At 38.8% G+C, this 24,667-nt stretch overlaps 1 protein-coding gene across 5 annotated transcripts in view; it reads left to right on the top strand.

Moving 5' to 3' along the window:
• The window catches only part of ANKS1B (ankyrin repeat and sterile alpha motif domain containing 1B), a 6,771,497-nt gene that overhangs the window by 329,003 nt on the left and 6,417,827 nt on the right, over positions 1-24,667 (top strand). The window lies entirely within an intron of this gene.

Below are 24,667 nucleotides of genomic sequence, written 5' to 3'. Positions count from 1 at the left end.
TGCTTTACCGCCACCAAAGCTTCGTCTCTTCCTCCACCAGGCTCATTCTCGCTACCACATATCTTATCCTTTCCCTGTTATATGACACTTGCATCCTAACTAACTTGCAATTTTCCCACAAATCAAAACTCTCCTCCTGTTACTACAAAATCTCAACATTTGCCGCAGGTCACAGATCCTCCACTCATCACTGCATTTCCTTACATCATCTAAACTGGCTTGAACTCCCCAATTACCTCACCTACACTCAACTTATCCAAGCACATAAACTTAGTTTTAGCCCCAATCTCTGCCCATCTCTTACCACTACCTTCCAAATGCATCTCCCTATTAGGCCTCTAAGATCAAACTTCCAAAATTTAATAGAAGTACATAAATCTGCCCGCCCAGTAGGCAAACAGCTTTTATCCTTCTTGTTAGCACAGCGCTGGAATGCTCTTCCACCTTTCATCCGGACCATCAGCAGCATCTCAGTCTTTAAAACCTCACTCCACTCACACCTAACTACACAATGGGAATGCTCTTTCTCCCATCCCACTCAACCTCCCTGACCATAGCTATTTACCTATAAACTATCTTACCCATTAACTACCACGTATAGCCCTATATAATACATATCATCAAGTTACACAAACTAGTTTATTCTCAAAAATTCAATTTGTTCACTCCTTTTTTTACTAAAATGCATTGTATTATTTGCTGTGGCTATTTTCAATTTTTGTAACTTTGTTACTTTGTATGTTTTTCTAATGTTATTTGCTGCTACTATTGTCAATTTTTTTCTTTTTTGTAACTTTGTTACTTTGTAAGTGTTTTCTAACTGTACTCTACTTGAAACTTTTGTAAGTGAATTACTATATGTACTTCTGGAGCTTTTCTCCCCAGGACTCCATTGAAAATGAGTTCCTTGAAGCCTAATGAACTATCCTGGTAAACAAACTTCAAATAAATAAATAAAATAATAAATGTCTGTCATAATTAATCGACAACACTATATGAGATTACAAGAAGTATGCAATGCTGTAATTTTCTTAAATTACTACTTACAAAAAGCATGTGGGTGCTGTCATGCAAGTCTGTGAAATATTTTGTGTTTATAGTAGGTTCATAGGTTCATACTAGGCTATCTGCCCTGGGGCAATTATAAGCCTAGCCCGATTCTGTATGGCTTACGCCACCCCTTGATTTGAGTATACTGTGCCCTTTTTAAAGTTTAGTTTACTGTGCCTCTGTCCAATAGTGACATGGGAGTAATCCCTGGGACAAACCTACGATCCCCCATCCACCTATCGAGATTCTTCTTGAAGAGATTCAGTGAGGTGCTCTGCCTCACATGAACTGGAATTCTATTCCAGAGTGAAGGGAGCCTTTGGGTTATGAACCTGTCCCTCCAGCAAGTTCTATTTATTTCTGTGCTGAGGTTGAAGTCCCGCGAGCGTGTGGCTCTAAGGGATTTAGATTTACTGAGGTGGAGCATGTCCATTAATTCTGGATTTGACATAGCTTTGTATGTCAGGCATAGATCGCCTCGAAGTAGGCGGTATGCAGCTGAGTAGAGCTGGAGTTTTTTTAACTGAGCAGCATATGGCATCTGTTTGAGACCCTTGATCCTCTTGGTGAGATACTTTTGGGGTCTTTCTAATTGCTACAGGTGTCGGGTAAGGTACATCCCAAAAGGGGCATTGTATTCTATGATGGGCCTGATGAGGGATGAATAAAGGGGCACGATTACCTCTCTTGATCTAGATGTGAAACCCTTCGTGATGAGGTGGGCTATGAAGAAGGTCTTTCTAACCACTTTGACAATGTGGTTTTCAAAGGAAAGATTGCTATCAGCTTGGGTCCCCAGGTCCCTAATAACTTTCTCTGTACTTAATGGGTTTCCGGCTGTGTATTTGTGGGCACATTGTTTTTGCCAAAGGGTATGACTATACATTTTTTGGCATTTAGCTTTAAACCATGGTGCAGGCACCAGTTATCTGTCTCTGTGAGACCTTTTTGAAGGATGTTTGTGTCAGCTGGAGAGTTGATTATGGTGCCCAGTTTGCAGTCGTCTGCGAACTTGGTGAGCCATAGTCCTCCCACGTTTGCCTGTACCTCGGAAAAGTATATACCGAACAAGAGTGGTCCCAGGACAGAACCCTGTGGGACACCACTTGTGACCGGTTTCGAGTCGGACATGGCTCCAGCAACTCTCACTCTGTGGGTTCTGTCTTTGAGCCAATTTGCGACCCATCTTGTGACATAGGGGTTTATATTTAAGCTGGATAGCTTATCTATGATGCCCGAGTGGGGTATTGTGTCAAATGCCTTTGCAAGGTCCAAATAGGCTGTGTGGACTACCTTCCCTTCATCTATGGCTTTGGTGACTGTTTTGAAGAAGTCAACCAGGTTCAAAAGGCAGGATCTGCCCTTGACAAAGCTGAACTGGGTAGGATCTAGTGTCTGTAGGCCCCCAATGTCTTTGTTTATGAGCTCCATGATGATCCTTTCCATAGCCTTGCAGACTAAGCTAGTCAGGCTTATGGGGCAATAGTTTCCAGGGTCCGTAGAGGCCCCACCTTTGTGGAGTGGGACCACTGTTGCTGTACGCCATTCTGTGGGCACATATCCTGTAGTGAGGCTGAGATTGTATAGCTGTTTTATTTGAGTGATTAGTTCCTCTTGGAGTTCATGTAGGACACAACCTGGGACACCATCTGGTCCCATGGAAGCAGTGTTTTTTGCTTTGGAGAGGGCAGCTTTCACCTGAGCATCAGAGATGTTTGGGAGACAGCCCCCTGCCGGGATAGATACTTGCTCTTTTGGGGAGGGGGGTGGAGAAGTTTGCACTGAACCTGTCTGCCAGGATATTGGCGATGTCTGTGGGTTCAGTGTATTTTTTGTCGTTTAGAATCAACTCAGAACAAGTCTGGGAGTTGCATCCCAGGTTTCTAACATAACCGAAAAAAGCCTTATGATTGTCTTTGGTGTCCTGTGCAATTTTTCTTTCGAAGCTGGCCTTGGAGGATTTTATGAGGGATCGTAATTTTTTGCTAGTACTGATCAGAGATGCCTTCCCTATTAGGGATTTTGCTCTATCATGTAGTAGCTTCCTCCTTCTGTTGTACAGTTTATTTATGGCACGGGTCCACCAGACTGGACGCCTGCCTTAGGATGATTGGGTCTTGGTTTTGTTTGGGATAGCATGATCCATGCATTCCTGGAGATGTCCGTAGAATGTGTTTATATAGGATTCTGCAGTTTGGGCCATAGTTTCCACTGGCCCTGGGGCATCATTTGTTAGCTATTTAATCAGTACATCATTTGTTAGCTATTTAACCAAACAGGAAGGAAAAATAAGTGGGAGTTTGATGTTTTGCAAAACAGTGATTATTCCCAGTGCTATGGAGCTTGGTTCTAAATTTGACAGGAGGAGTGTAACAAAAAAAGTCTCCCACTGTAAGGAAGGAAAGGCTGACAGGAAAACAATACATTAGTCTGGTCACCTGCAGAGAGCTGTCAATCACATGCAGATAATGGGTCAAATTACCCTTAGCTCTTTGACAGGTGGGGAAGGTAGGTGTGAAGAGGGTAGGGAGATGCCTTGAAGAACTAGATTTCAGCTTTCACTAAAGAAAGCAAGTTAGCATTTCTAAGAAGAAAGAGCAATAAAATGTACTTTTCAGTTCTGTTCTGTAGCATTTGCACTGCTTGTGTTTGAAGTAGTCATTGAAAAAGGATAAAATTTTAACCAAAGGTAGGTGACTATAACACAGCAGTTAATGCCTGTAAAATCAGTGGACTGACAGAAGCTTTAGGGAAAATGTGGCAGATCTGATGCATTTTGTTGGAGACAAACAATGCATTCTGGGATACTTAGAGGCAGACTAAGTCAGAATTATTTCAAGATGCCAGACCCCATGTGGTCAGAAATTGTGTATAAAAATATCTAAAAAGCTCTAAATAGTCCCAGAGTGCTGTTAAAATGTAGGAAACACCAAACCATGATGAAATAAATATGTTTTTGAGTCTGTGGGTGCGGTTGTCCTTTAATCCATTAAGCTGTCTATTTAACAGCTTAGGTCATGGCTATAATTTGGCTCCTAGAAAACAACAAAGTGCAAAGACTTCTCATCTTCTCTTTGTTGACAGTTTGAAACTGTATAGCTCATCAGATGAGGAACTGAAGGCACAACTGCAAGTTGTCAAAACTTTTTCAGATGATATAAGAATGTCATTTGGTCTTGATAAATGTGCAAATGCAATCTTTAAAGCAGGAAAACTGCAACGCCAAGAAAACATAAGTTTGTACAAGAATGTGATATAAAAGAACTTGAGCAAGAGGGAGTGTATAAATATTTGGGAATTGATGAAGGATCAACAGCAAAACATGAACAAATGTGAATAAAATTTAGTAAGGAGTACTTCAGAAGAGTTAAATTAATCCTGAAAACAGCATTGACATCTAGGAACAAAATCCAAACTATAAACCAATTTTCTCTTCCTGTTCTAACTTACAGTTTTGGAGTGATTGACTGGCCCCAAAATGTGCAGGATAGATTAGATAGGAAAGCAAGAAGGATGCTTCATGCTCACCAAATGATTTATAAAAATCAGTGCATACCAAAATTATATATTCCCTGTTCTGAAGGAGGAATGGGCCTCGCTGAAATAGATTACATGTATAGATCTCCAATAATGGGACTGCACACATATCTGCTGACCTCACAAGACCCAAATGTCATGAAAGTTTTGAAACATGAGGAGAATAAATCTAAGATGACTTCTCTGCTTAGACTAGCAGAAGTATATCGGCGTCAAGCAGGAATGGAAATCAAACCAGAAGTAGATAACAATCAGGCAGCAACTGAATGTGCCAAAAAACGAAAGAAAGAATATAGGGTAAAGGACCAGATGAGAAGGTATGAAATGTGGAAAAAGCACAAATATAGTTGCAAGTATAGAAAACTTCTGGAAGAACCTCATGTTGATCAGGAACGAATGCAGGAATGGTTAAGGAGAGGTGAATTTAAACCAAGAGATGAAAGGTTAATATTGGCAGCCCAAGATAGTGGGCCTCCATCCCAGTCCTATATTAAACATGTGGGTGAAACAGACAAATGTAGGTTTTGCAAAACAGAATTAGAAACAGTTGCACACCTTGTTGCTGGTTGCAACATACTAATGGTAGAAGTACTGTATAGTGAAAGCCATAATAATGTGGCGAGACTGCTGCACTGGGGATTCTGCGAACATTATGGCATTGAAGTGGCTGAAAAACACTGGAAACATGAGCCACAAAGCATCATAGAAAATTATGAAGTGTATATCACATGAGATCATTCATTACCAACAATTCAAAAGATAGATGCTAGAAAACCGGATGTAGTGGTCCAAGAAAAGAAGACAAAAGTAACCTTGATCTTTGAAATTGCCACACCCAGTGACTACAGTGCCCTATGCACAGAGAGACACAAAGTCATAAAATATCGGGATTTGCAAGCAGAAATGAGAGCAATGTGGAAGAAAGATACCCAGATAGTTCCAATAGTAGTAGAAGCAATGGGACTTATAAAAATGAATCCACAATCATATTTAGATATGCTACCAATGCATATAACTCTGTACGAATTACAGAAAGAGTCATTACTAGGCACATTGCGGGTACTGCAAAGAGTACTTTTGGCTGACATCAAAGAGTGAAACAATACTAATTTCATGAACTTTAATCGTACTTTGACTCAGGAATGGGGTCCATTCTCATCATGGTAGTCGAAACCCAAAAGATTTGGAGAAATTAAAAAAGGACGGAACCAAGAACTCTGGACACAGCATACTTTCTGGGAAGTAAGCATGCACATCTGTGTCACTAACAGACTGAGTACTTAACCTACCACCTTTTATAGCTCTGCACTAACAGGATTATTATGTTTTTATGAGGAAGGTTTCTCCCCCACCTTCGACTTTATGGCTTCTTCCTTAGAGATCACACCAACATGTACAACGTGCATACTCTCACAAGGAGCTCAAATCTGAATAACTCTTATATGAGTGATCCTGAACTGTCAGAAACCAATATAGAAAGGAGAAGAACACATCTCTGAAGACGTTTGTGTCCATTACTCATTTTGCCACAGTTGAAAATTCAAATGTATTTATTTTAAAGGTCTGGACAGAAGGAATAAACATAAAATCAGGAAGTCCCATGCTGCACACAAAATCTTTAATACTGAGGTTGTGCCCCGACTTCTACAGCATGCCTCTCTCCATCATGGATTTCTTTTTTCAGGAATCCAGCATTCAACTTACTAATATTTCATTAAGAGAATGAAAAAGCACAGGTAGACCATCAAACCATGTAATAGTGGAACAGGAATAGTCAGCTGTGAATGGTCAAATATTTTGGATTATTGAACTTGGAAGCAGTCCTGTATTTCAGATTAGTGTCATATTACCTCAGCAATGATGGATTGGCCAGTTATTACTTTCTTTTCACATCCTTACATGGTTCTGCTGTACAGCAAGTATCTAAGTACTAGTCATTTTTGCATTAAAGGTTTGCATATTGAAACATTGACTTCAGACATTTTCCACTAGGGAAGAAGTTACTGTCCTGACCAAGTGTTATAGTCAAGCTTTGTTCTTTCTGCATTTCTTTTGTATTTATTTATTTATGGTTTATTTCCTAGATAAACTAACTGGACCAAGTGAACATTTTCCCACCATGAAGTGTACTACTACAATGAAACACAGAGATACAGAGTAAAATGCGATCATAAGGTTTTTTATAACAATACATGTCAGATAGGACTAGTACATAGTACTTCACAAAACTAATATAAAAACTGGCAGAAGATTTCAGTACAGCAAGGGAGTATTATAATAATGAATAAAATGAAATAAGAGAGGATGAACCGTACTTACACAAAATCAGGGAAATTACATTTAATCAATGATACAGGCTCTTCAGATTATTACACCCCTTGTACATACCACACTTTTGGATTTTGATCACTCGGAAATCGATTCATTTTGTATTGGAGAGAGACCCAAAAGTACTAAAGGCAATACATCAAACAAAGGAGGAATCTAATTTTAGAAGAAAGGCTTTGCCTAAACCTTTCTTTGTCAGTGCACAACTAATAACATTGATTGGTTGCGTGACCTAAGGATTAATCAATGTCTTATTCAAAGGTTTGATGGGTTTCATTTACTTGTTAAACGTTCCAGTAAAGAAAGCTGGACTTTAGTCTCTCACTTTCAAATGCCTTTTAACTGTAAGTAGTAATGCTGTATGCATTTGGAAATAACATAGGCTGTAAAATGTTTGAAAGTATATTTAGTTAATTTGCTTCTTTGTTTTAGTAAATGGCATGAAATGTCAGGCAAAAGTACCTGCTTTTAGAAAGTGAGCTGAGACTACTAAAAGCTACACACAAAGCTGAGGGTGCAGGAATCAAATATTAGATCAAGACATTTAAATAATTAGTATGTCATTATAGCAGAAACAGCAGCAGCATTATGGACTTATGGGTGATGGGGAGCCACCTGCTTGTTTGAAGGAGTTTTTTAATATGAAATATTCAGAAGGATGAAATCCTTAAAGAAATTTTGAAGAATTCCATGTTAGATGTACATTTATGTGCTTTATGACAGTCACAGAGGGTATAACCACAAATAGATAAGGGAAGTGAAAATTTCTAAGACACTGATTATGCAAGACTTCATGGAGATTCCATTTTTATTATGGACTTCTTGGAACCATGAAGGGCCATTCCATACAGCAGAGGCAGAATGCTTTAACACTCTAATTACCTAACATACGGTACAGAGAGGCCTTTACTACAGTGGATACAGTAGTTACTGTCATACAAATCGCTGTTCCAAAAAAAAAAAAAAAAAAAAAAAAAAAATGAAATAATACATAAAGTGGGAGGCTTCACCCCCCACACCCTCTTACTTAAATATACCATCTCCAAGCAGGGGTGTAGCTAGGATTTTCAAATTTGTACTGACAGCTCTCAAACTGCTACCCCCCTCCCCAGCCATGCTACGGCCATTCTCGTAATTCACGGTTCGCTCTTTTAGTGTCGATGAAGAGGCATTCGCTGTAATGCCTTTTCAGTAATATAATATAAATTCACCCAAACTCGGTTCCTTGAATTGAAAATTAACCTGAAATGTCAGTTCTTTGAAAAATGCAGCATGCTAGTTGGGGTAGAGACTTTATGCTTTTGATTTCTGTAACTAAGGTACAGGTTTTGAGCTTGAGTAAATTACTAACCACCTGCTACCACTAACTAGGATGTTTCATTCACACACACACCCCTACCTACCTCTTAGTGCAAGAAATATGGACAAAGCCTAAAATAAACAGGGACAGATATTAAATAATGTTCTCGTGAACTTAGAAAGTTGCTAGAATAACAGGATTTGTGCTAGTATGAATTTTTCTAAAGGACATGAAGTCTGAAGCTCAAATGTCTTTCATTATTTAGCAACTTCAACCTTCAATGATTTTCTAGAAAATCACAAAATTTATGAGGAACAGACAAAAAATATGGGGCAAAAATCTGGACATTCTGCAAAATTTGGACAGTTGAGAGGTATGCTACCTACCACACACACACACACAAACACACAACCTCTCAACCTCTTACAGCAACAAACTCATAAATAAAACTGAGGCAAAGGCCCAAAAATAAGGACATTTTTTTAAATATTGCTCTTATAAACTTAGAAAGATAATAGTAGTAGGTCTTGCATCAGTACGAATTTTCTGAAAGGTATGAAATCTGAAACTGAAATGTCTGCATTATTTTCTAACTTCAGTCTTTAACAATTTGCCACTAATTTGCCAGAAAACTGCAATTTTATGAAAAACGGACCAAAAATGTGATGCAAAAATATAAAATTGCCAGACAATACAGCTGGGAACCTGTCAAAGGAGGGACACCATTTTAATATGAGCACAGTTAACTTAGAGCAGCTGATGCATTTCTGAAATAAAAGTAATGTATAACTCTGATCATTACAGTTATTTATAAAAGTAAAGTAAACCCTCTATGTTTTCTTACAAAATTGCTATTTTGTGGAGGGATCATTAGGGGAAGAGCAACATTTTGAGCCAAAATCAGGGACAGTTGAGGTTTGGCTATGCCTAATTCTATAAAGCAATTTGCATGTACCCCTCAACCTGTTAATGCAATAAATCTGGACAAGGCCAAATATATTGAGGGAACATATAAACAGTACTAAAAATTGCTCTTGTATAAACTGGGACAGTTGATAGAACAAGTCTTATTTTAGCATGCATTTTTCTGAAGGTTATAAAGTCTGAAACTAGTGTGTCATTATTTAGTGACTTGATTCCTAAATCATTTGCCAGAAAACCACAAATTGTGGAACAAACCAAAAATAAGAAGCAAAAAATCTATTCATTCTTTGAAAATCTGGACAGTTGGGAGGCATAGTTCAGCTGGGGCTGTCTAAGTTTGCCGCCCTTCCCCCTCACAAAACCATGGTCGAATGGAGCCTCCCTCTGCAGCCATTCCAATGATCCATTACTTTGCTATTTCACTCCATTTACCATAAACACTAGTGTGCATACTGATTTACTTCTATGATGATTTGACCTTCATTTGAAAGTTTTATTTTGCATTTTACAGCACAAACACTAAGACATCTGCTAAACAAACTTGGCATTAAAACTTCTCTGCCCTTGAAACTCACATTCATTGAAACAACATTAAAACCCACATTCAAAGAAAAATACATTTTACCCGTGGCAGATAAAAATTAATTCTGGGCTGCTTTTAAATCATAGGCCCCTTGCATATGAAACATACATGTGCTCTTTGATACACCTTCCTATTGCTTTGAACATTTTTCCAGTAAACAATGAAACAAAACTGCCCAATTCAGAACATTTCCATCATAAAAGTCTAGTCAAATTTCTACAGTCCACCATTATCAGTAAATATGCACAATCTCTGAAGTAGTAAAAAAAGTCATCGAAATAATTCCACGTTAAATAAATCTAACTAATGAAGAGGTTGCTGCTAGCAATCACCTTTATATTTCATGACTTCACCGAAAAATAGTGTCTGATGCCCCTGAGGAATAAATTGCCTAAATTACATTAATAAGCTAGTAATATTGCAATAGGAAATGGATGGCAAACTGATAACAGGCTCATAGTTAGTGTCTTAACTTTCAGTACAGCAGCATTCACCTCTTATGGAGTAGAACCAACAACCTTCTGCATTAAAAGCAAGTACACAACATTTTGTGCTACTAGCAATGTGAGCCAACTTAGCATAATCAGCACTAAACTTCTCTTCCCCTGCAGCTCTCAGTTCCTTGTAAAATCTACGCAATACTCAACTACATCTCATCTTCGCAGCACAAGAAGTCTGGAAAAAGCCAAATTTGTTGGGGTAGGTCAAAAGGGCAAAAAACAGGAACACATTAAACATTGCATGTATAATCTTGGAAAGCTGCTAGAATAAAATGCTGTGTTACCATCATACATTTTACTGCCAAGGTCACTGTGCAAAATAGTCAGAACAACATACCACTATGCCAAATCACCTGCTTTGTGAAAGAGAGGAAGACTGAAACTTAAATGGCTATCATTTAATGAATTCAGTTCTCACCATAGCTGTCAACCTCTTAGCACAAAACACCTGGACAAACCCAGTAATGAGGGAATACAGCCCTCAAACATATTCAATGAATTCAGTTCTTGCCATAGCTGTCAACCTTAGCACAAAAAACCTGGACAAAGCCAATAACAGGGTATTACAGTCCCAAAAATAAGGACAAATTTCAAATAGTCATAAACTTAAAAAATTGCTATAAAAAAGGTTGTGTTAGTATATATTTATTGCTAGAATAAAACGTTGTTTTACTATGTCACAAACACAGGGATAAGATGCAGACTCTACACAGAAGGCACTCCAGCCAAGAATCAAACCAGAAAACCTACAGCTGTGAGGCAGCAATACTGCCACTGCACCATCAAATATGTAAGGAAGTAAACATTCAGAAACCTGAAGTCTGAAATTTAAATGCCTGTCAATTTGTTAAACAGGACAGTCTGACTTGGAACAAAAAAAAAAAAAAAACACAATTCTCAGCAGAGGCCCAGGAAAAAATAATGCAGACATGTCTTTGTAACATGGGAGGACACAAAAGCAAACCCACACAAACACAGGGAGAAGATACAGACCCCCCCCCACAAAGAAGGCACCCCAGCCAAGAACCAAACCCAAGAACCTACAGCTGTGAGGCATCAATGCTATGTTGCTACCACTGCACCATCAAATTTCAAGCATTGCAATATTTAAAAACCACAGATACGATACAGATATTGATCAGATCAAATATGAGGCAAAAATCTGCAATTTTTTTTACAAATGGTGGTGGGTAGGGAATTCAGGTCTTTAACACCTGCATACAAGATACAGGGTTCAAGCCTGAGGTATTCCCTACCACACCACCATGAGTAATCACACCTTCACACACACACACACACACACACACACACACACACACACACACACACACACACACACACTCTTCATATTAATCACCCACTCTTGGTTGCAAGACTGAAGTGAGACCCCGCTTCGACCAAATAACGCTTCCTCCTCCCGCTTTGACCAAAAGCATTTGAACTGGCACCCTTGGTTGTGACTCGTGAGACCACCATAATTATAACGCTTCCTCCTAAAGCATTTGAACTGGCCGGTCGGCCGGAAATACATGTGCGGCGCTCCTGACTGGATGCGCTACTGGCTGGTCGGCCGGAAATACATGTGCGGAGGCTGGAGCTCCTGACTGGCTGCGCTGACATCATCATGCAGTAAAGCACGAAAACAAAGAAAAGTGAACATTTAAAATGCTACCCCCCCTTCTACATAAGTTGTACTGAAATCAGTACAGTGCGTATGCCTCCCGACGTCCCTGTCTCCAAGATCGCACTACAGTGCCGAAAATGGCAAAGTAACAGAAGCGGCCAAGCAAATTCTTTCCCTGGGAAAGAATTTTCTTAAAAGCCACTTTGCTGTTTTGCCTTTTCATTGTTTTAAGTTTGACCAAGATGCATTTGATAGAATGCGTCTTCGGTCATCTAATAGGAACCCATTCATAAAATGTCTTCTTATGCAGCTCATTTAGATAGCACTGTTGTTGTACATCCCTGGTAAATTATTGGCTTAGAATTGTGAACAGTATAGTGGAGTATGATACTTTCATATCATAAAGGCTGTGCTTTGGCACAGCTGACAATTGCCATATTTGGTGTGTTCTAGCTCATTCATCCCATTTATGAATGAATAAATTAATGATTTTTATTTACTTGTCGACTGGGTTAACTTCAGGACAGTGCCCATTTTCAGAGGAGTACCAAGAATAAAAGAATAAAAAAATATACAGTGAGTACATAAAAACATTGCAGAAAAGTTGAGACTACAGTAACATGTAGATACATAATAAACAGTATATGGAAAGAAAATGGGAAACACGAATACCAAAACACTAAAAGCTTACAGATTAAAATAAAGTACAAATCAGGATGAAGTCATGAGTTATCAGTTAAAAATAACAAAATATAGGTGAATAGAAAGTGAGAAGAGAGGATGTTGGAGAAATAGTTTGTACAAGAAAATTGTTTAATTAGACAACATCACATTTAATGGCTAGTTGCAGTTGACTGTGGGGCTTATGTTTGGCATAAACTCTGGGACAGTTCTTCATATTCCAAGACCATGAGACAGTTTCCATATTTTACATTTTGTATAAATTAAGATTTTCAGCTGTTGCTTAATTAGTTAATTAGCTTAATTAGTATTAGCATTTGTACCTCTTTCTTCATTTTCATAATGCTTCCTGTGTATTCACATATGAATATTATTTTCTGTAAAAGTTTTTAAATACAGATGTTTTGTTAGCTAATCTTGCATATCTAGAGTTTAATAATAGCCTCTGATTCTACTGTTCACACTTCTCTATAAGTAAATTTGGATTTAGCCCATTATGTTTTTATTATGTTTTTATTCTGCAGCTGATTTACCAATGAATGCTATTGTTTTGTTTTAATTAATATGAATGCACAAACTGACAATACCAGTGAGTTTGTACTGGGGACATGCAGTTGCCAATTGCAGAAATATGTAATTTGTGCTATGATGCTGAGGTGAGCATAGCAAACATTAAAAACTGAAGTGATACTGGTATGCAGCTTTTTAATCATCCCTTTTATCAGTATTGGTGCCCTTTCTCATTGCAGTGCAATAAATCATTAAGCGTTTGGATGTATGACCACAGAGAACACCATGTTCTTCCCATTCTTCTTGCCTGTTAGAAACACAAACATTGGCCTGTATATCTACCTAGATAATGCAAGTCATTGTATTCGGTCCATGACTGAATTGTGTATTTTAAGCCTTTTGCCAAAGCCTACTGACTCCAGTTGATTTCTGCAGTTGTGTATAAATGCCCTGATCTGCTTGTCCAGGTAGTTGCAGTGTTTTTAAAGGTATACTGCTTTAACCTTAACCATTGTTCTAGGCAGAGTGAATCATGGCGATGCACAGGTCAGTGGCCATTTTAGGAGGAGGATTACTGCTATCCAGAATATCCCAAAAGACTGTTTCTAACAGTCAGTTTTTAAAGACTTCAATGAGACCTGAGGATTAGCATTTATTAATTATTTATATTTTCGGCAGAATTACTTTTATTAATTGTTTATGTAGAAAAAAGCGATACAAAATTGTAAAATACATAATTAAATGTTCATTTGTATACCATAATTGGTACATTTAAAGTATGGCAAGCTAATCTAGTAGTTAATGCATTCACTCTAAAACTAGAGATCATGGTGGTACAGGAGGTGATAACATCTAATAACCGTCTCACGCTCAGCAGCTTCCTGCCCCCTAAGCTCTAACCCTTTCAGCAACATGACCACTTGCCGGAGGCAGTATTTCTCTTTGTTTTACAGCTCTCCCATATATGACCTGAAGAGACCAAGACTGGATTTGCACTTTTTTTTCATGTTTAGGCTTACTTAATGCAAACAAACTGCATTATTGTTTTCAGGATGATCCACTGTGCTTCAGGAACTTTTCCCTTACAGATGCAATCAGATGGTGCACATATGATCAGAATCATGTCTGGGTATTACCGAGGGTCAAGTTGTTCAGTCATTCCCAAATAATGTATCCAGTTTTTGTAATATGAAGCTGGGGGGGGAGGCTGCAGGCCTCGATACAGGAGCAAAGGATGGACAATGCAGGTTATCAAAGAAACATGGAATGGTAACAAGAGGATGTGGGATAGGGACTTGCCTTGGAACAAGCTGATCAGGAATGACTTAGAAGGAAAGGATGGAAATGAAGTAGTGAGATACAGAAAAGAGGGAATCAAATGTGAAGTCAAAGAGAAACAGGATGACCACACCAGTCATGATGGAAGCAACAGAGTGGCCAAGTTCTAAACATAGTATAAGTATCCTTGGAATTTAAGAAGTGGAAGGGGGAAGCTTGTGAACTGATACAATGTATAAGCCCTCAGACATATCAAGGAAAGAAGATGAGATACAGTATGAGAGAGTAAAGAAGTGGGATATGAAGGAGAAGGTCATAGGATGGGGGGAGGTCAGAATCTATGAGGAACAGACTTGCAAATTCCAAGCTAGAGTGCAGACAAAGAGTGAGAGTCAGCTTATGTCTTGGTCCATGAGGAGTTCAATCAGTTTAGAACTGTACCATAAATAACAGAATTTCGATCACGGGCCTAACTAATGTGGAGGCATTAGGAATGCCCAGGTAAAAGAACCATTTGTCAACAGTGATCGTGATATTGTGTGACTCAAGGAGGGTGGGAAGGGTAAGAGCACAAGACCAAAGGTGATGCTCTGAGGCTTTAGGATCAAGGATTATTTGTTGTAAAGATTGTCAATGTTGATAGCAGATGTGGTTCAAGATTAGGGATTAAACAACCTAGTGAATGGGTCAGGAGTGCAGTACTCAAAGCTATGGATAAAGGTTTGATGACAAAGCTGAAAGGCAGAAAAGAAGTCCAAAATTATACAGGAAGGAGAGGCTCATGATTAGGAAAAAGACAAGGTATACAAAAATGAATTGGAAGGGAGGCAATAGGCAGAGAGAGAAGGAGACAGGAAGAAAGGCAGCAAATTCACATGATAAATGATAGTTGGCAGAAGTGCTTAAGATGGGGAACAAGAACATCTTAAAATGCACAGCAGGAAAAAAAGAAAGAAGGGTGATAAAGACTTGCATAAGGTGAACAAAGCTAGGAAAAGTACCCTGAAACAGTGGTAGTTAAGAATCTATGCAGTTAAATGCAAATTAAGTGCACTTGGGCCCAGAAATACTTGTGTGAGGAATCAGCCTGGGGAAGGGGTGAAACTAATGACAAAAGAGCAGGAAAAGGGTCTGGGGGTGTTGAACACATCTGGAACAAGCTATAAGAAGCAGAGCAAGTTTACACTGGCAGTAGCAGCCAGGAGAATGGTAAGGTATATCCTTGGGGAGGGGGACTGACTCCCAAAACAAGGAAATAATGCTCCTAAGCAGTTCTGGAGACTATATGGGGAAAGGGACTTAGGGTTGCAGGAAGGAGTCCAGAGCAAAGCCACCAGCAGGATAAGTGGAATGGTGGGAAGGATGTATTCAGAGGCTAGATGGACTAAAGCTTTTCTTAATAAAAAAAGGTAGAAGAGACAAAGTGAAATGAGGCAGGTGTACACAATGATCATGCTGGAAAAACATGGGAGACTTTGTCTTTAATAGAAAGGTTAGTAAAAGGTTGAAGGGGCACTGACAGAAGACTGGGGGTGGGGGAAATATTCCCTGGATCTATCAAGAGTACTTCTTTGTGGAAAAGATTTTGAACCTCTGGAATTTATTTCCATGGTATGTGGTAGAGATGGAAGTCAGGAGGCATTCAAGAGGGTATGGCAGAGGTAGAGAGGTAGTGAAGGGAAATATAAGAAGAGATGGGATTTATAATGTTTATTGCATTTAAAATATAGGCAATAGAGGCTTATTGCCTTCTTCTGCCATCAAGAAATTGTAATGTAACATGAGTTCAGAGTCACCAATAGACGTTTAGAGGTAGAAAGGTAAAATTCAGTATAAATAAACAATTTTGCAGATAAAGAGAGTGTCATTCCCAAAGAGCAAATAATGGAATACTCCTTCAAAGACAGGTCAATTATAGAAAGGTTCAAATACCAAACTTTAACATTTATTTTGAATTTAAATTACTGTGCAATTCAGATTAGTTTAACTACCTAATCTGAATTGCACAGTACTTTAAATTCAAAATAAATGTTAAAGTTTGGTGTAATTCTCCTTTGAAGGCAGGTCAAGTACAGAAAGGTTCAAACACCAAACTTTAACATTTATTTTGAATTTAAAGTACTGTGCAATTCAGATTAAGTCAACATATTGTTAAAAATGGGATCAGAATTAAAATGCTTGTTAGGCAAACCTCTGTGCTTATCTGGTGATTATGCATTGTACATTCATACCAGTAATTTGCTTTTAGAGTTAGCCTAGACATCTTGGTCCTATGTAGTCTAGGGATTAAAGGTGCTAAGAAGAGCACTCACTTCACTGAAATAAATTGACTGTCACTGTAGGTTTTTCCTTTTCTACTTACCATCTTGCCTTTGTGCTGAAGTGGGACCAAAACTGTGTAGCCCATGGCTGAATAGCTATGGACAACTCATTGAACTATGGGCAAATGGTGCTTCAGAAACATTTCTTACTTTCTACCTTCACACAGAGGTTTGGTGACCTTGGAGTTAACTATAATAAGTAAAAATCAGGTAGGTGTTTTGCTCCTCACTGAAATAATGCATCTGAAGTTTTCACTTTAATAAGTAGAGATCACAGGTAGGTATTGGAGGGCTTTGTTCTCCACCAAAGGAATGAATTGGAAGTTTAACTTTACTCCCACATTCAGTCTTCAATTACTTAGCCATCACAAGATGTCTTTTATTTACAAAACAAATGCCCATTCTGGTCTGTAGTCTGTTAGGTCACTAATGGGCTAATGCAGTAATTCTTTAAAGGGAAGGCTACTGGAGAGCTGAGGTGCAGCCAGTCATATAAGAAGCAACACCTGAGATATGGGGTCACCTCTAAAGCAGTATTAGCACAAGGCCTCTCTACCTTATGTGAATTCTGCAGCTTTACTATTTGGGCCCTGCCTTAAGTGCATTCTCTAGGAGTAACACTTAGACCCTGCCCTGTTTACATTGTGTTCAATGTGATTTTGATGATATTAATTATATCTTAAACTACAGATTTATCAAATGTATGCTGATAGAATGTCTGTTTCCTTTTACTGGACATATTAATAGTCTTTCTAGGGGTAAAAGTGCTTTTAACTGTTACTTGAGCATTGATAAATATGCTGCATTCTGATTTACTGATCTCTTAATGACCCTCCTTTTACAGTGACACTAAAGAGAATAGCCTCACAGTTTTGAATTCCCATATTTTAGAACTATTGAGTTTTGAATATTGACACTGCATCAAAAATAAGAAACAGGATGACTGTGGTAGTAAGTTACTTAAAGTCCCTATTTACAACAACAAAATAAACACTTTTTTATTAAAGAACAAAATCCTACTTTATCCCTCATATAAACACAAAAATTGGGAAAGTACAGACATTTCATGACTTATTTTATGCATTTAAAAATATACGTTTGATAAGGTGGACCCTTTCAGGTATAACTTGAACACAATGGCAGTGACAATACTGTTAGTACCCAACAGCAAAGACAAATATGAGATTCATACAGGATGTCAAAAATGAACATCAACATATACATGTACAATAAAGTTATATAATGTTATCTTACGTACATTACAAGAGAACAGGAGGTGTTCTGCTGATTATCGTACCTGAACAATGTCAGAAAATAAGTTGTGCTATAATCACCTTAGAATAACAAGTTGCCTTATATAACAAAATGCCTTGCATAGATAACTACTCGACATAAATGTGTGCCAAAAGGAAGGGGGCTATGTGTCTTATAGAATATAGTATTGTGCATGGCTTCTATTATTCTCTCTAAGGGTCTGATTTCAAAATCCCATTTTCTCATTATTTCTTGAATCCCTCATCTGATTCTACCTTGAATTATAGCTTTTTGCTTGTGTTATGTATATGAGTCTTAATTATGTAGCTCTAAAATAGCCCGTCAAATCAGGAAATTCTAAACCATCTTATTCTATTGTGAGGATCAACTTATCCCTCTTAACACTTGCCCACTAACCCTCCCAGATAATTTTTTTCAACTCATTATTATCCACTACTTCTCATCTGGTTGATAAAAATATGCCTGAACTGTATATAAAATTATGAGACTAAAAACATTTTCACTAATTGTATCTTAAGACCCATAAACACAAACAAGGGCTTCACATTTCTTAGTTTTTGTACTATCTTGTTTTTAGTCTATTCCCACATATCCTATCTGTTATAACAGAAACCATTTTAATCCATACTCCTTAATATATAATTTTATCCTGTCCCCATAAATATGGCTATTACTGAACCAGTTCATGTGTGGGTACATAATTTACAGTGATAATCTTTGTTTCACCTTAATTAATTTCATATCTTTAAAAGACTTGAAATTGTTGCAAAGAATTCCACAATGCCGAGATGTTATTTTCTGGAGTTATCAAGTACAAAATAATCATCATCATCAACCCTCCCCTTTTTTCCTCATTTCTACATGGGGTTGAGGTATCGTGTCTATTGTCACCATCTCTCTTGATTCAGTGTCACTGTCCTACAGTCACGTCTGTTACAGGTCTTCTGTCACACATCCAGCTCTTTGTTGGATGCCTGTGTTTCTTCTTGCCTACTTCCTGCCTGTTCCAAATCTTCATGAGATCATCTTATGATTTTATTCACATGTGCCTGAACTACCATAATCTGTTCTCTTTGACCTTCTCTGCAACTGGAGCTACTTTGGCTTCTGCTCTGATGTCTTCATTTCATCATTTGTCCTGCAGTGTTTGTCGTATATAGCCTGCAGTAATTCTGTCAGTCTTTTGGGACCTCAAATCATTGCAATACTGCCCAAATCAGCTTTCATGGAAATTGTCATGTGCTTTCTCCAAATATAGGCATGACTAGTTGGACTCCTTCCTCATTTCTAGCTTCTTTTCAACTATCTGCAAATATTGGGTCAGTTTTGCTGCATCCTGATCTGAACTGAAGTGTTCATCTCCCATCTTATTTTCTACTACTCTGTATATTCATTTATCAGTCACCCTGTTCGGTAACTTTTCTGCAGTGTGACAGGAGTTTCATATGCCTGTAATGCACACAGCTGTGGCTGTCCCCTTTGTTCTTGTACACTGACACTAGTATGCTTATTCTCCACTCATTTGGCATATGCCTTTCTCTGCATACTGCTGTGAGTACTCTCAGGAGCTATTTCTCCCCTACCTCACCCAGCATCTTGATTATATCTGCTGTGACCTTTTCTGAGCTGCTGCTTTCTCCGATTTACGTAATGAAACTGAATATATAGAGCTTAGATGGATTGTTGATTTTAAGGCTTATTTTTCACCTGGCCTGAATAGTGCCATGTCTTAAAAAAACTCTTCTAAGACAAAGAGGCTTGCCTCATTAATTCTGATTGTGTGTTTTTATTGGTTGTCACTTGTATTTAAATTGTATGTTTGTAGAAGGTTTTATTAAGGTCTGAAGAAGATGGTCACCTCAAAGCGCTTACCTAAACTATTCATTTATTTTATTTTATTGGTAATAAAAGTGAATTTTTTTACTCTCCAGCCACCATGCCTTTTTATTTCTGACAACCTATAGACTTAACCTAACACTAAAATGTTAAAAACTACATAATCATATAAAAGCTCATAATTATAAAAGATCATAATTGTGTAGAAGCAATTTCAATACTGCAAGGACTTAGAAATAAACAATAAAGAGTCAAAAAGTGTTTTGAATGAGGCACAGTAAAATAAGGGAGCTTCAGCATATCATAATAAATTATAGTTTAGCTGCTTTATATTTCAAACTGGGTTGCATTGAAACATAGTCGTTCAAGCCCTGAGCGACAAATGCATTCACTCTAAATTGCCACAACTCTTTGTATTCCAGCTTGTTCTCCCAATCTCCCCCTCTGGGGTCTAAATCTACTTGTTCCAAAATGCCAAATTTGAAGTCATTATAGAAATCATCAGAGTGTGCTTGTATCAGGCATTGTTTATGTTTTTAGTCTTAATGTTATGCATTATATTTTTTAACATTCTTTCTGTTTTCCTGAAATAAAAGCCATCACGTTTTGTACATAACGTTAAATAAGTAATGTCCTTGCTGCTACAGTTAGCCTTTTTAAAAACACCTTTTTTTCAAACATCTTTATTAAATTTACGGGTTCCGGCGTGTAGCCCACAAGACAATTCCCTGCGAGCTACATCACTGAACCCAAATGGCTGCAGCGGCACTTTGCCGTAGTAAACTCATGTTTATTCAATAAAACAACAAAAGTACACACAAAGTAAGTGCTTTCATGACATCCAGTCGCTTCATCAGGCAACATTCAAAGACAGTGCTCATCCTACATAATCCTCTACAAAGTGCTCATCCTAAATAATCCTCTACAAGAGCACCGTCTTTGAATGTTTTCTGATGAAGCAACTGGATGTCATGAAAGTGCTTACTTTGTGTGTATTTTTGTTGTTTTATTGAATAAACAGTTTACAGTACATTTCTAGCCTTGCAGGCTTAGTGCAGTAGTTTTTACTTATTTAGCTTTTGTTTTCCTGCACTACTCCATACTCTGCCTTCATTCGTTTTGTTCTTATTAAAGTTATATCTTTGTTGGACACTCTGCAATAATCAATATTATATCTCTGATAACTGATCTGTTAATTCTATATTTAATAACATACATTGTATATAACTGAAAGTCAGGCTATTGTAAATATCGTATCTAGTTGTTTAAAATGATATTTAAAAATATTATGTAAATGTTAAAAAAAAATATTTGAGGAAAAAAATGAAAATCTCGTAAGTACACTACTAATTTGTCATTTTTGTCATCACTTAGACTTTTTTTTGATTTTTTTGGTATATTATAATTAATAAATATTCTAAGAAATACAGGTTGCATTGAATAAGTACTCTGGTCTAAAATGCAAAATTCCATTAAGATTCCATGTTTTTTTAGTACACAGTAAGTCCAGATTCATAATTATCTTGCATTTGCTCCCATTAATATGGAAAGTTACTGTCTTTGGGCAACTTCTCTTCCATTTTACTGTCTTAGAATGTCAATGGCCTTAAAGACTGTATCTGACTTGCTTGCCAAAGGCCAAAATATCATTGCCAACTTGCACAATTTATATGAGTGATCATATGATTATAGGAATTGCAAGGCAAATAGATCTAGAGACCATTTGGACTTGCCAATACCCACCCTTATGATGTATCTTCACTCTCAGATGGGCAAAACAAGTCAGTCCAGTAAGGCAATTTAATTGGGAACCTTGAAATGATAAATATTACTAGGTACACCTGCAGTTCATTGAAAAAAATTATGAAGTTGCACCTGTCACCACTGGGCTTTCGGATATTGGCAAAGGCTCTTGCCACCCCCATAGTGCCTTTTTTAGGCAAGGCTCAAAATTCAAACCCACCCCCATAGACAGCACAAGGAACAAGAAACTAAGGGTAATGCTGCTAAACGCCAGAAGTCTTAACCTCAAGATGCACGCACTCGAAGCTCTCCTCAGTATGGAGAACATCGATATCTGTGCAGTGACAGAAACCCGGTTCAAGGCTCCAGAGAGCACCCCAGCACTACCAGGCTATACCTCATATCATGCTTTTCGGCCCCAAAACCTGGACCGAACCACAAAAGGAGGGGGAGTTTCCATATTTATCAAGGATATCCACACCTCCAGGTTAGTGGCATTGCATGAAGTATCGGAGACCATCCATGTGCAACTAACAGTGGGCAAGTCTGCTTTTCAGTTTATAGCATCCTACAGACCACCCTCTCAAAGTCAGGAATCCCATTCGGCCTTCTTGAAAACATTGGAGAACATGAGGATCTCTCCGAACACCATTATATTGGGCAACTTCAACTACCCAAACATTGACTGGGAGCACTACTCAAGCCCCAGCACCTTAGCCCAAAGATTCCTGGAAATTATAAACTCAAATGCTATGGAACAAGTAGTCACCACTCCCACAAGAGGGGACAATATACTAGACCTGATCATTACCAACATGGGGACTCTATGCTCCACACCAGAAGTATATCCCTCATTGGTAAGATCAGACCATAAATTAATTTCACTGGATGTCCACATCCCGACCCCACCCCCAGCCCAGAAAACCACAGTGAAAAACTTCTCAAAAGCGAACTTCTCACTTCTCAAAACTGAAGTGGAATCCTTCAAGGCCCCAGGGCCAGTGGAAACTACAGCCCAAACTGCAGAATCCTATATGAATACATTCTATGGACATCTCCAGGAATGCATGGATCATGCTATCCCAAACAAAACCAAGACCCAATCATCCAAAGGCAGGCGTCCAGTCTGGTGGACCCCTGCCATAAATAAACTGTACAACAGAAGGAGGAAGCTACTACATGATAGAGCAAAATCCCTAATAGGGAAGGCATCTCTGATCAGTACTAGCAAAAAATTACGATCCCTCATAAAATCCTCCAAGGCCAGCTTCGAGAGAAAAATTGCACAGGACACCAAAGACAAGCATAAGGCTTTTTTCAGTTATGTTAGAAATCTGGGATGTAACTCCCAGACTTGTTCTGAGTTGATTCTAAACGACAAAAAATACACTGAACCCACAGACATCGCCAATATCATGGCAGACCGGTTCAGTGCAAACTTCTCGACCCCCTCCCCCCCAAAAGAGCAAGTATCTATCCCGGCAGAGGGCTGCCTCCCAAACATCTCAGATGCTCAGGTGAAGGCTGCCCTCTCCAAAGCAAAAAACACTGCTTCCATGGGACCAGATGGCGTCCCAGGTTGCGTCCTACATGAACTACAAGAGGAACTAATCCCTCAAATAAAACAGCTATACAATCTCAGCCTCACTACAGGATATGTGCCCACAGAATGGCGTACAGCAACAGTGGTCCCACTCCACAAAGATGGAGCCTCTATGGACCCTGGAAACTATCGCCCCATAAGCCTGACTAGCTTAGTCTGCAAGGCTATGGAGAGGATCATCATGGAGCTCATAAACAAAGACATTGGGGACCTACAGACACTAGATCCTACCCAGTTCGGCTTTGTCAAGGGCAGATCCTGCCTTTTGAACCTGGTTGACTTCTTTGAAACAGTCACCAAAGCCATAGATGAAGGGAAGGTAGTCCACACAGCCTATCTGGACCTTGCAAAGGCATTTGATACAATACCCCACTCGGGCATCATAGATAAGCTATCCAGCTTAAATATAAACCCCTATGTCACAAGATGGGTCACAAACTGGCTCAAAGACAGAACCCACAGAGTGAGAGTTGCTGGAGCCATGTCAAACTCGAAACCAGTCACAAGTGGCGTCCCACAGGGTTCTGTCCTGGGACCACTCTTGTTCGGTATATAGTTTTCCAAGGTACAGGCAAACGTGGGAGGACTATGGCTCACCAAGTTCGCAGACGACTGCAAACTGGGCGCCATAATCAACTCTCCAGCTGACACAAACATCCTTCAAAAAGGTCTCACAGAGACAGATAACTGGTGCCAGCGCCATGGTTTAAAGCTAAATGCCAAAAAATGTATAGTCATACCCTTTGGCAAAAACAATGTGCCCACAAATTACCACATAGGCTGAAACCCATTAAGTACAGAGAAAGTTATTAGGGACCTGGGGACCCAAGTTGATAGCAATCTCTCCTTTGAAAACCACATTGCCAAAGTGGTTAGAAAGACCTTCTACATAGCCCACCTCATCACGAAGGGTTTCACATCTAGATCAAGAGAGGTAATCGTGCCCCTTTATTCATCCCTCATCAGGCCCATCATAGAATACAATGCCCCTTTTGGGATGTACCTTACCCAACACCTGCAGCAATTAGAAAGATCCCAAAAGTATCTCACCAAGAGGATCAAGCGTCTCAAACAGATGCCATATGCTGCTCGGTTAAAAAACTCCAGCTCTACTCAGTTGTATACCGCCTACTTCGAGGCGATCTATGCCTGACATACAAAGCTATGTCAAATCCAGAATTAATGGACACGCTCCACCTCAGTAAATCTAAATCTCTTAGAGCCACACGCTCAAGGGACTTGAACCTCAGCACAGAAATAAATAGAACTTGCTGGAGGGACAGGTTCATAACCCAGAGGCTCCCTTCGCTCTGGAATAGAATTCCAGTTCATGTGAGGCAGAGCACCTCACTGAATCTCTTCAAGAAGAATCTCGATAGGTGGATGGGGGATCGTAGGTTTGTCCCAGGGGTTACTCCCGTGTCACTATTAGACAGAGGCACAGTAAACTAAACCTTAAAAAGGGCACAGTATACTCAAATCAAGGGGTGGCATAAGCCATACAGAATCGGGCTAGGCTTATAATTGCCCCAGGGCAGATAGCCTAGTATGAACCTATGAACCTATGAAGTTTT

Source organism: Protopterus annectens, chromosome 11.part0 (genome assembly GCF_019279795.1).
Source record: "Protopterus annectens isolate FY-2018-M chromosome 11.part0, PAN1.0, whole genome shotgun sequence".
NCBI lineage: Eukaryota > Metazoa > Chordata > Ceratodontiformes > Protopteridae > Protopterus > Protopterus annectens.
Note: the sequence above shows the minus strand (reverse complement) of the source record. Positions and strands in the feature narration are given on the sequence as shown.